Here is a 14,540-nt window from a genome sequence, read left to right as displayed (position 1 = left end):
AAATGTATGTTTTGGGCCTTAAGGGATCGTATTAGGGACTATATGTTTGTATTTGAATGAATTATGTTTGGATTTGATAAATGTATATGAAATGTATGATTGTTATGAAATAAGTCAGGCAATGCTCCATAACCCTATTCCAGTGATGGATACAGGTTTAGGGTGTTAAATTTATTAGCATTAGAGCTACGATTTAGTCGGTTCTCAGACTAAGGTTGTGTGTGTTAGTCTAGCTACACATGCCATATATAACCTATGATAGTGTGATATCTCTTGACAGTTTTAAATCATATTTACTTATAGATATGGATCCCAATCGAACGGCTTTTGATGATGTAGAAAGTCATGCCCCAACCTTCATTCACGGAGCAACATCGTTTGAATCCAAACCTATATCTAAGAGTCAGGGAGGAGAGGCCAAGGAATCCTTCATCCAAATGATGAACGAATGGTTCACTAAGTTAGTCCGAATGAATCCGGCTGCTCAGCAACCTCCACCCCCACTTGTTCTCTAACTGATTCCCACTGCTCCTCAAGGTTTGGAAACCTTGCGTATGAAGAAGCCACTTGCGAATAAAATTTGAAAGTATGAGGCCGAAGAGTTTAGAGTTACAGTTGATGATGATCCTGAGAGAGCCGAGTTTTGGCTTGAGAATACGATCTAAATATTTGATGAACTGTCTTGTACGCTAGCTAAATGTGTCAAATGTGTTGTATCAATTCTTAGAGATACTGCATTTTAGTGGTGGAACATTTTGATATCTGTGGGGCCAAGAGAGTGAGTCATGTGGGAATTCTTTCAGACTGAGTTCAGAAAGAAATACATAAGCCAACGATTTATTGATCAAAAGCATAAAGAATTTTCGGAGTTGAAATAGGGTCGTATGGTTATAACCGAGTATGAAAGGGAATTTGTAAGATTAAGTAAGTATGCTCGAGAGTGTGTTTCTACTGAAGAAATTATGTGTAAGTGGTTCAAAGATGGGTTGAATAAAGACATTAAACTTCTAGTTGGAATTTTGGAATTGAAAGAATTTTTTTTTGTCGATAGAGCTTGCAAAACCGAGGAACTTGGGAAAGAAAAGAGATAACCTAATTCTAAGGCTAGAGATTTGAGAAAGAGATCGATGTGTAAACCTATCATTCCTCTTCAAAGAAATCAAGGAATTATTATAACCATTCGATAGCTTTAGTGGAGTACTATAACAGAGATCATGGGAAGCAACACATGAGTCCAAAAGCTCAAGCTACTTCAGTATTGAGTGTTGGTAGTGTCAAAACTAACAAACCTGAATGTCAACAGTGTAGAAGATGACATTTTAGAGACTATTGGATGAATACTAAAGCCTATTTTAGATGTGACTTGCAAGATCATTTTATTCAGGATTGTCCTGAGTTACCCGAGAAAGACAAATTTCAGAATGCAAGGCCAAGTAATACAGCTGCCGGAGGGAGACCACCTCGAAATACTAGAAATGTAACTAGTAGCAAATTTGCAACAAAGGATTCTGTTGTAAGATCCAAGGCTCGAGCGCCAACCAGAGCCTATGCTATTCTTACTCGCAAGGACGTATCGTCACAAGATGTTATCACCGATACATTTTCTCTCTATGACATTGATGTAACTACTTTGATTGATCCTAAATCTACTCATGCATATGTCTATATGAATTTAGTGTCTAGTAAGAGTTTACCTATTCAATCAACTGAATTTGTGATTAAAGTATCGAACCCCTTAGGCAAGTATGTTCTAGTTGATAAAGTTTGCAAAAATTGTGCTTTGATGACTCGGGGTTACTGTTTTCTGCCTGATTTAATACTTTTACCGTTTCACAAGTTTGATGTGATTTTGGGTATGGATTGGTTGACTCTGCATGATGCTGTTGTAAATTGTAGACGAAAGACTATTGAGTTGAAATGTCATAATAGTGTAATTCTTTGTATTAAAACTGATTATTCGAGTGGGTTGCCTGTTGTGATATCAACGATGCTAGCTCAGAAATATGTGAGGAAAGGTTGTGATACTTAACTTGTGTATGTACTGTATGCAAAAGTGTCTGAATTGAAGATTGAATCAGTGCCAGAGGTTTGTGAGCATCCAGATGCATTTCCAGAAGAATTACGTAGATTGCCACCGATTAAAGAGGTGGAATTTGCTACTGATTGCACCGGGAACATCACCTATATTGATAGCTCCTTACAGAATGGCTCCAATAGACTTAAAATTGTTGAAATCTTAGTTGCAAGAGTTAACATATAGAGGATTTGCATGACCGAGTTTTTTGCCTAGGGTGCACTAGTTCTATTTATAGAGAAGAAAGATGGATGAATGAGACTTTGTATTGACTATTGTCAACTCAACAAGGTTACGATTAAGAATAAGTATCCTTTGAAGAGAATTGATGATTTTTTTGATCAGTTCAAAGAAGCAACAATATTTTCAAAGATTGATTTGCAATATGGCTATTATCAGTTACGGGTTAAAGATTTGGATGTGCCAAAAACTACATTTTGAACCAAGTACGGGCATTATGAATTTCTTGTTATGCCATTCAAATTAACTAATGTGCCTGCAGCATTCATGGATTCGATGAATCGAATCTTTAGACTGTATTTAGACAGATTTGTTGTTGTATTCATTAATGACATTTTGATCTATTCTCGAGACGAATTTGAGCATGTCAAGCATTTGAGGATTGTGTTACAAACATTGAGAGATAAACAACTGTTTGCTAAATTCAGCAAATGCGACTTTTGGCTTCCCGAAGTTGGATTTTTGGGATATATTGTTTCAACGGAAGGCATCCGAGTTGATTCGAATAAGATTTCAGCAACTATTGATTGGAAATCACCAAGAAACATATTCGAAGTCAGAAGTTTTCTGGAATTAGCTGGCTACTATTAGTGTTTTGTAAAAAGGTTCTCGATGATTGCTACACCAGTGACTCGGTTGTTATAGAAAGATGTGAAGTTTGAATGGTCTTAGAAATGCCAGCAGAGTTTTGATCATTTGAAAGCACTGTTAACGGAAGCACCAGTTTTAGTTTAGCCTGAATCGGGTAAATAGTTTATGATTCTTTGTGATGCATCATTAAATGGTTTGGGATGTGTTTTAATGTAAGAAGGCAAAGTGATAGCTTATGCTTCCAAACAGTTAAAATCGCATGAAAAGAATTATCCGACACACAATTTAGAGTTTGCTATTATTGTATTTGCATTAAAATTTGGCAACATCATTTGTTCGGTGAAAAATGCCATATTTTTACCGACCACAAGAGCTTGAAGTATCTAACGTCTTAGAAAGATTTGAATTTGCGACAATGAAGATGGCTCAAGTTGATGAAAGACTATGAGTTAGTGATTAATTACCATCAGGGGAAAGTGATTGTAGTCACGAATGCTCTGAGTAGAAAATCTTTATTTGCTTTATGGGTGATGAACACACAGTTAATTTTGTCTGATGATGATTCAATTTTAGCTGAGTTGAAAGCTAAACCAGAATTTTCCCAGCAAACCTGTGAAGCTTAGAAATGTGATAATGAATTGCAAGTTAAAAGAATACAGTGCGAGTTGAATAATGATTCAGAATATCAACTCAGATTCGATGATTGTTTGCTGTTCTGAGGTAGAATTTGTGTACTGAGAAATTTTGAGCTTATTCCGAAAATTCTACACGAAGCACATAGTGGTTTTTTATCTGTTCATTCGAGGAGTACTAAAACGTACAATGATTTTAAATAGATGTACTGGTGGTCAGACATAAAACAAGACATTTTAGAATTTGTGTCGAGAAGCTTGGTTTGTTAACAAGTTAAAGCCAAACAACAAGTGCCTTCAAGACTGTTATAGCTGGTAATGATACCAAACTGGAAGTGGTATAGAGTTACAATGGATTTCGTATCGAGGTTACCCCTATGTCCGAAAAAGAAAGATGCTATTTGGGTTGTTGTTGATCGTGTGACGAAATCTGCACATTTCATTCTGGTACGTAAAGACTTTTCAGTTGATAGATTAACTGAATTGTACAGCTCTAAGATTGTCTGATTGCACGGGGTGCCAGTTTCTATTATTTCGGATAGAGATTCGAGGTTTACATCATGATTTTGGAAGAAATTGAAAGAAGCTTTAGGCATGCGGTTGCACTTTAGTACTGCATTTCATCCTCAAACTGATGGTTAGTGTAACAACCGAGTTTTAGTAAAATCGAAACAATGGTTTTGGGACCACAAATCCGACCGAAAAATAATGTTTATTTTTATTTTATTATATGGTCTGTATTATGATAGACATGTAGTGTGAAAATTTTGATACGAAAATTTTATCGATTAAGTGTTTAATTACGAGAAGGACTAAATCGCACAAAATGCTAAAGTTTCTAGTAGCTATAAGGATTAAATAGCTATGGAATTCAAAACTAGGGGTCCTTATATGGAATTAGACCATTAAAGAATAGTATGTACATTTTTGGTGACTCATCCATGAAAAAATTAGAAAAAGGCAAGGACTAAATTGGAATTGAAATAATTTAATTAATTAAAAGATGATAAAAAGAAATATCATTTTATTTTCTCATCTTCAACCCTAAAATTATATGGAAACCCTAGGAGAGAGGGAAGAAATTTTCAAGGCTTAATTGGGTAAGTTTACTTGTTTCATTTTTAGTAATTTTGATATTTTTGAAACCGGGATAGCTTAATCTATCTATTTGGGGGATTAATTTGAAAACTTATCAAGTCATGGAATTTGGGTCATGGATGAATATGCTGAAAATTAGAAATTTATGGTAGAAAATGAAAGGTTTTTTATAGATAAACAACTTTTACAAAGTGATTTTTGATTAAAACATGATTTAGAGACTAAAATGTGAAGTTGTGAAATTTGATGAAAATTCAGAATTTTTATGAATACACGTGCTGTAAATTTTGTAATGGGATTTTGGGTAGGCTTGGAATAGGGAGTAAATTGCACTAGTTTCATTTTTCGAGCCTAGGGATGAAACTAGAATTTATCAAAAAGTTAGGTGCAAAATGGTAATTTTGCCTAGGACATAACTTGAGTCCAAATAAAAATGAAATATGTGAAATTGATGATTAAAGCTATTTATATAGATCTGGACAACATAAATCCGAGGTTAGGCTGACGAAAAGAAAAGGTTTCGAATTAGTATATTTTTTATGCGAACAAGTGTCAAGGTAAGTTCGTGTAACTTAATCGAGTTTCTAAATATGTTAAATTGAATATTGTGTTTATATAGAATGTGACTTATATTGATGTACATTATTTGAATGCTATAATGAAAAATTGAATACATGCTTGAAATGGTGAAAAAGGTGTTAAGTCCCAATTGAATATTGAATTCTGATGAATATATGCGCTTTTCCATAGCGAATAATGTCCTACATTTGCTGTAGATGGGATTTAGCTCAGACGAGTAATCCTATTGACCTTGTTATAGAAAGGATTTAGCCTAGACGGGTAATCCTGATATAATCCCTCTCGATTATATGTTACAATTAGGGTTTTACCTGGACTGGTAATCCTGATTGAGCTCTTCTGAGCATACGTTACATAAAGGATTTAGCCTGGATTGGTAATCATGTAATACAATATGTGGCTCGAGAGTTTTCTCTTTGATTAAATGCCCTAATTAGTTCTCTTGAATAAGAATTGACGGGTGATTGAATTGTACACCTTGAGTGTACTACTTGAGTATCCATCAGAATTTGATTGATTCAGCAGACAAAACTCTTGACATGGCATGAGAATTATGAGACGAAATGATAATGACTTGAGAGAATATTGCATGATGAGCTCATCTATGTTTACTTGATTGTTATGAAGATTTTGGTGACTAACATGTTTGATTGAATGCATGTGTTTAGGTAATTTTGCTAATGGATTGAAAACATGATATTGTATGCTTAGATTTAATAAACGGGTTTGGTAAGTTTAGTTTCTGTTGTACAAAATAAATAAGCATGTAATGCTTACCCCGTTTTATTTTCCCTATTTTATAGTAATCAGAAGCTCGCAAAGGTTGGAGATCATTAGAGCATCGTCACACTACCAACTAGCTCATTTTGGGTATACTTAGTATAACCATTTTGGTATAATGGCATGTATAGGACAACATGACCAATAGTGGCTTGAAAATGATGTTTCGCAACCTAGACATTGGAATGGCTAGTAATGGCTTATTTCGGTATAATTAAGTAGGTTATTATGATATATTCATATGTGTTATGTTAAGTATTAGTGATCAAATGATGTTAATGCCTAAGTTAATCCAAGGTAAGTTTATAAATACATATTCATGTAATGGTGTGCCATGATGAATGATGGAATAGTTTTATTTGAATGCTTGGAATGGTTTGTATTGGATGTGTGTTTCAAGTGCAGGTCATGGGTGTGATTTTGGGTGAGAAATAAAGCTAGAAATGGCTTAATTTTGTCCACATGTGTAGACACACGAGCTTGTGTCTAGATCATGTGTGACACACGGCCTGGTAACATGGGGTTGTGGTTAGGCCATGTGTCTCCTGCACCAAAATTTTGAGAAACAGAATGCTCAAAATTGAGAACACAAGCAGAGACACGGGCGTGTGTCTCAGCTGTGTGAGCCACATGACTTAGAACACATGCATGTGCCTTGGCCATGTGAAACCTGCACCTAGTTTAGAATTGAATTAATTAACCGTATGGCCTAGCACACGAGTGTGTGGCATGGCTGTGTGTACAAGTTAGAGAGTTACATTGGGTCGAACACGGTGTCTAGCACGGGCATGTCCTAGGGTCACACGGGTGTGTCCTTTGGACCACACCGACGTGTGAGCCATGCACCTTGGAAAATTTTGAAATTTCACGAAAAATTCTTAGAGTTTTTGAGTAAGTCCCGAATCGACTCTAATGCTTGTGTTGGGTCTCGAGGGTCAAATTAAGGGACGTTTTGAATGAATATTAGTTTACATAAATTATTTGTAAAATGTTCTAAAAGTCCTGGTAATGCTCTGAAACCTCATTCCATCGACGGATACGGGTTAGGGGTGTTACAATCGATCTGAGAGAGTGATTCAGATTCTCGAAGATATGCTTCGTAGTTGTGTTTTAGAGTTTTAGGGCAACTGGGAAAAATATTTACCATTGGTTGAGTTTGCATATAATAATAGTTATCATTCGAGCATAAAAATGGCACCTTATGAAGCTTTATATGGTCGTAAATGTTGAACTCCGTTGTATTAGATCGAGCTTAGTGAGAAGAAAAATCACGAGGTTTATTTGATCAGAGAAACCAAAGAGAAACTGAAATTAATTCGCGACAGTTTGAAAGCATTTCAGATCAACAGAAATCATGTGACACCCCTTACCCGAGTCCGAGGCTGAGACTGAGCACAGGCATTATTTGACTTAGCCGCATGCATATAATCATTTTCGAATTACAAAAACTAGGTTAAAATTTAAAACTTTTCTCTTTTAATCTAAACGTTCTTAATATGGGCCTATGATGCCCAAATCATGTTTTGAAAATAACCCGGGATTAATCCTAACATCTTTGAAAACTTTGAAAAATGCCACTTGAAGCAGGGCACCCCGTGTAGAGGGGCAACACGCCTGTGTGATCATTATGACATGGCCGTGCTAAAGGTCCGTATGGTTTACATGGCTTAAGCACAAGGGGACACGCCTGTGCCTCGAGCCCTGTGAATTGAATTCCAAATTCAAACCTATAGGGGTTTTCACACGGCCTGACACACACCCGTGTCTAAAAACCTTAGTATTCTATTTGTGACATCAGGAACCAAATAGAGGCACATGGCCAAGGAACATGCCTGTGGCCAGAGGCCGTGTCCTCCACACGGTTGAGATACACGACCGTGTCTCTGCCTGTGTGTTTACTACCATGCATACTAACTTGCAAATTTTACGTGCAGGGGACAGACGGCCGAATAACATGCCTATTGGGCTTACTGTGTGTCACACACGGCTCAGAAAAACGACCGTGTGTCTACCCATGTGGACAATATACGGTACCTACCAACCCTTTTGCCACTCTAAAACACAATCTAATACCATCCATCACACCAAAGTCTATCATAATATGATTTCCCAATCAAGCAACCATAACTAAGACCTATATACATTTCACATATGTTTAAGCGACTAATTTATGTACTTTGCTATCAATACACTGAAATTCACATGCTCAACCATACCAACAATCTTCTCGTTCATGGAAGTCTTTTTTGTATTCATATAACAACTTTCAATATTAGCCATTTTTCATGGGCTTAAACAAAATGAGTCAAATGCTAAAACAAACCAACACATTTGGCCCCAAAATAGTGTGACACTAAAACAAGACAAAAGTTCCTATACATGCCATAATCCAAATAAAAGAACTAACTATACCAAGTGCTTCAGATGATAGTGTGACTAGTTTCTCTGACATATGTAATGATCCTCGAGCTACGTTGGTGGCACTATAAGAAAATGGAAAGGAAAAGGGGTAAGCATAAAGCTTAGTAAGTTGCATGAAAATAAACATGAACTAATTACCATACAACAATATGCTCATAACATTTCATAGCTTGTCCATGAATACAATGAATAGACATAAGTACAACTTACTCATCACCATCTAATACAATTTATATGGTATATATTGTGCCCACATCTCATACATTTCAAGTAGGTACCTGTACCACTCACCATTTGGTCATAACTTTTCTCATTTCGATACAAATCATAAATCTTTTGGTGCATCATTTGGAATATTATCAGATACTCAATAACACCGAACATGGGATAAAATGCCAACGCCATCTCCCAGACATGGTCTTACACTGGCTAGCACATTAAAGTCGATGCCATGTCCTAGATAGGTTTTACACTGACTTTCATATATCGAGGCTGATACCATGTCCCAGACAGGTAGTACACTGGCTCTCATCTATTAGTGTCGATGCCATGTCCCAGACAGGTCTTACACTGACACACAATAAGATGACGCCATGTGCCAGAAAGGTCTTATACTAGCTTGTATATCCCGAGACCGATGCATGTCCCAGACATGTCTTACACTAGCTCTTGTCTCAATACCAATGCATGTCCTAGACATGTCTTACACTGGCACTCATGATATGGCCAATGCATGTCCCAGACATGTCTTACACTGGCTCACATACCACCCAATGTCATGGTACGAATATCCAAGTCTATTCCAAATGTTCAACCGGAAGTCTTTACTAAAGTAATTTCTCGACATGCATTCTCATAATCATAATTCAGCAATTCATGTAATATCAATTCAATCATACATCATAGCAATTTATTTGCATTATTAACATACAACTTACCTCGGTATACAAAACGTGAGCAACTATTTTGACTTAGTCTGTTAGCTTGGCTTTTCCCCGGTCTAGGCTCGAATTTTGAAATTCTTGATCTAAAATAATAAGAATTCACAAATTTAATCATTTTATTGATCTAGATACTGAACAATTTATAATTGGGCGAAATGATCATTTTTTCCCTAAACCCAAAATTTGATTTTATCACATTTTCTCATTAATCAAGCCTAGCCGAATAATTTTTATACTAGGAGCAACCTATAATTCTCTTTATTACACACATTTATTACCTATTTTTCAACTTATGCAAAATGGTTCTTAGTTAGGGTTTCCATGAAAACTACTTGAGTTACCGTCAGAGCTGGAAAAGATTCATAATGTGTTTCATGTGTCAATGTTACGATGATACCGGTCGGACCCATCACACATAATTTCTCCAGCAGAGATTGAAATTTAGCATGAAATGTTGTATAGTGAAGAACCGATTAAAATTTTGACCCGAGAGATTATAGAATTAAGAAACAAGAGCATAGCAGTTCTGAAGGTGTTTTGGAAACGTCACGGTATAGAAGAAGCTACGTGGGAACCTAAGGAGGCTATGAGAAAATAGTACTCTAACCAATTTTTTGGTAAGATTTTCGGGGACGAAAGGAGAGTTGTAACAACCCGTTTTCAGTCAAATCAGAACAATGGTTTTAGGAGCACAAATCCGAAGTTGAGATATTTATTTTATTATTATTTTAGTGTCTACGGTATGTTAATTGAGTCATATGAAAATTTCATTAAGAAATTAAATCATTTGAATACTCAATTTGATAAAAAGGACTAAATTAAAAAGGTGCAAAACTAGAGTTCTATAAGCTAAAGGGATTTAATAGCTATGAAATTAAATGATTGGAGTGCTTATGTTGTAATTAGACCATTAATAGCATGAGTGGACAATTATGGACATTAAACATATGATTTTAGAGGTTAATTTATAATGTTAATTAAGTAAATTGGTAAATAAGTTAAGTAAAAATAATAAAAACAAAACATCATCTTCCTAAAAGATGATCATCCACTGAAATTAAGCTAAGCAAACCTTCATGGAAACTTGCTAGGTTCGGGCAAGTCTTCTTTGTGCATGTGAGTGAAATTTCATCTCATTTTTAATAATTTCTATATTTTTGGAATCCTTGTAACTTAATCTAGGTAGCCCAGGGACTAATTTGCAAAATTGTTAAAAGGCTAGGGTCTTACCATTAATGAATGTGTATGTATTTTGATGTTTGATGATAGAAAATGAATGGTTGTTGTTAGATAAACAATATTTGTTAAGTGATTTTAAATGAAATTGAAATTAGGATTAAATTGAGAAATGTAAAAATCATGTGGTAAACGTGTGAAATAATGAAAAATATGGGCTATTATGAGTATAGGTGAAATTCGACTAGCATGGGTGTGGACTCAATTGTGTGAATTTGCATTTTTATGAGTTAGGGACTAAATTGCAAAGAATTTAAAATTAAAGGGACAAAATGTAATTTTTCCATAATATGATTTTTCAGTTCAATTGAATAGAATGATTTTTAAATAAGTTAAATTTGATGATATATATATCAAGAAAAGCAATGTTCGGATTTAGATCGGGGGAAAAACAAAATAGTGGATTGATAACTCGATTCTCTCCGTGTAAACTTAAGGTAAGTTCATTAATATGCATTAATGCAATTGATTTTTAAATGTTTCATTATTACATTATTGATGAATATGACTTCACGAAAATATTCGACAAAGATTAGCAACGTACAAAATCCCGATTGAACCTTAGGAATAGATAGGATACAAATGACATGTCATTAGAGGTTATTGTTTTTTAGGTGCTGGTCCACACGTTCTACCGGTGGCTGAGCTTTTTGGCATGTGTTGCGATTACTCATCAGCTTGTGTGAGCAGACCCGATGATAGCTTGAGATGAGCATTTACATATGAGATATGAGATAGAGATTGTTTCGACTATGTATTGGCACTTAGGATGCGAGATTCCATAGTATCTGATATTATTCCAAATGGTTCAATAGGTATATTGATGATATGAAAGGGTAAGAGTTTGATACGTATCAGTACAGGTATGTAGTAAATCATATGAGTATTGAATCCATGAAATTGGTAAGTTTCATGATTAGCTATGTGAATGAATATATATATTAGCCTTGTGATTAAATGGAATTATAGTATGTTATGTCTAGATTACTTAAATTATGATTAAATGGTGAGTTATACTTAGCAGCCATACGAGCTTACTAAGCTTAATAGCTTACATTATTATTTTCCATGTTTTATAGCGATTTCAAAGTTTGCTTGGATTGGGAGTTGTCAGAGATCTCATCACACTATCCAACCGTTGTTTTGGTACTTTTGAATTTGTGTACATAGTTATCTGGGATGTATAGGTGTTGTGGTTAATATGGCCTATATGTTTGTAGTGTTGATTGCCAATTGATTTGTCTTATAAATGATGTATATTTTGGATATGTGTATAGCCATATGAATTGGCTTATTTTGGCATACTTGATTATATATATGTGTGTAAATGGCCTTTGATATTTGGTTTATAATTGCTATGTGAATGTCTTGTTGGGATTTGATATTGAAGTTAACAAATGGTTGAATTTGATATTGTATTGGCATGCTAAATATTAGGCAAGACATTGCATATATGGAATTGACCATTTAGGTGATTTTGGATGTGAAATTGGTGTGAATTTGAATGGTTATTTGGGATGCTTATGAGCATTTTGGTTGTTGGTATTGGTAGTATATGATTTTAGCTTGAAATTGGTTGGTTATAAGTGCCAATTTATGCATTGGTTGTTTGTGCATTGTTGAACTTAGGTTGACAACATTTTAGGTGAGAAATGTGGCTTGAAACATAGCCTATTTTTGTCCACACAGGCAGAGACACGAGCAAGTGTCTCAGCCGTGTGTGACACACGGCAAGGTAATAGGGCCATGTGTTGCCTAGTACTTAAGTAGAAATCAAATCAGTATCTTCATTCGACCTAGCACATGGGCATGCCACTAAGCCGTGTGGCATAATTCAGTATACCCTCCAGTTTTCACACAGCCTAGCACACAACCTGGCACACGGGCGTGTGAGGCCATTTATAAGGGTACACAGGCTAGTCATACGAGCGTGTAGTTGGCCGTGTGACCTAGGTCCGAGAGTTACATGGGGTAGGACACGGGCTGGGACATGACCATGTGATCTCATTTCAAATGTCTACACGGTGTCACGGGCGTGTCTTTGGCCGTGTGAAACACACGACCGGGCCACACAGGCGTGTGTCTCTTGTACTTTGAAAAGTGTCTATGTTTTCCCAAAATTTCTCTGTGTTCTTGATTTAGTCCCGACCACTTCAAATGCACGTTTCAGGCTTCAAGGGCTTGTATTAGGGACTATATAATTGTATTTGAATGACTTACGTTTGGATTTGATAAATTTATATGAAATGTATGATTGTTATGAAATAAGTCTGGTAATGCTCCATAACCCTATTTTGGTGACGAATACGAGTTAGGGGTGTTACAATACATAGTGAAAAATACATACATTAATAAACTAACATGAATTAATATAAAATATGCATGAAAATCATGTAAGTAAGCATAATTTCACATACTTTCTAAAGTCATGTCTAAAATTACTAATTAAGTAAAATTCACTTATTTCAATAATAATTACTCAAGATTAACACATTTATTAAGTAAAAAAGTGGTAAAATATATAGAAAAACCCTATATAATTTCAAGTTTACAATAGTCATCATTTTAGTGACCATCAGTTTTGTTGCACTTATCATTATAATTTGAATAGGAATCCTTGTCTACTTATTTCCATATTAGAGTCTGCCTATTCTATATGTCAAAAAATGCATTTGGACACATGTATTATATGTCGCAACATCGAACCAATTTTCTCAATCCTCTTCGATTCTAACTTCGGTGTTGCAACACGGGGTTGCCGTGTTGACACTGATTGTTTTTACTCAAAATTTCAATTTTTAAAGTGTGTTTGTACCTATAAAACGTAAAGTTGATTCAAATTAAACTCTAGAATAATCATTTTGTTAATATACAATAATTTACATAAAAATATTTATCTTAAATTATCAGGTTTTACTAATAAATTCATCTGATAGTTCGTTTAATGTACACGATGACGTGTTTTAGTTTCTTTTAGTATTGGTCCATCGTTTGTCATGCCACTCCACCTTGTTTTGCTTGTCTCGTTCATTGAACCTACTCTTTCGCCCTACACTGATTCTCGAAAATATTTCCCTTGACTTAAGGTAGTTAGAGTTGTAAATAGATATTTCACTACAATGCTCACAAAATTTCCTCTTATTTTCCCTACTTTGTTGGTGACCATATTTAAAAATATCTATTTCACCATTAATCTTTATGGTTAATTTTTTCTCTCCATATCAATGGCGGACCATGACCTAGCTAGAAAATGTTCACGCAATTGAATGGGCATCTCTCGATCTTCTTCGAAGCCAAGAATCATAAAGTCTACAAGGATTGTGAGTTTACACACTTTTACTAGTACATCCTCCAGTACTCCCTTAGGTTGTACCGGCGGCATATTAGCTAGTTGTAATGTGATGTGAGTATTCTTGATGTCCCCTCGCCTAAGCTTTTCATATATAGACAGAGGCATTAGTTTTATGCTAGTTCCTAAGTCACATAGAGATTTGCTGAAATGAATATTCCCTATCTCTATAGGTATGGTGAAACTTCCCGGGTCTTTTAATTTTTAGGGTACCTGCCTAGATATGAACATACTACATGATATGTTTATATTAACTTGCTCTCCAATTTTAATTTTTCCTACGCCTTTTCGTAATTTCTTTAAGGTACTTGGCTTATTTCATAACTATTTCAATTAAGTTTATCAATGGCAAATTCACATTTAATGATTTAAATAAATTTAGAAAACTTACAAAATCATCTTCATCCTGATTTTGTCTTTCCTTCAACTGTGATGAGAATGGTACCTTTGCAATTGTAGGTTAGATTATTTGTTATTTTTTTGATTTAGCTGCCAATTTAGTTATTTTTTTTTACTCCAGTCTGTTATCAACTTCAAAAGGTTCTTCTTGAAGATCATTAGCATTCCCTTTATTTACCTCCTAAGTTAGGTTCTTC

This window comes from Gossypium arboreum, chromosome 9 (genome assembly GCF_025698485.1).
Source record: "Gossypium arboreum isolate Shixiya-1 chromosome 9, ASM2569848v2, whole genome shotgun sequence".
Taxonomy (NCBI): Eukaryota; Viridiplantae; Streptophyta; class Magnoliopsida; order Malvales; family Malvaceae; genus Gossypium; species Gossypium arboreum.
Note: the sequence above shows the minus strand (reverse complement) of the source record.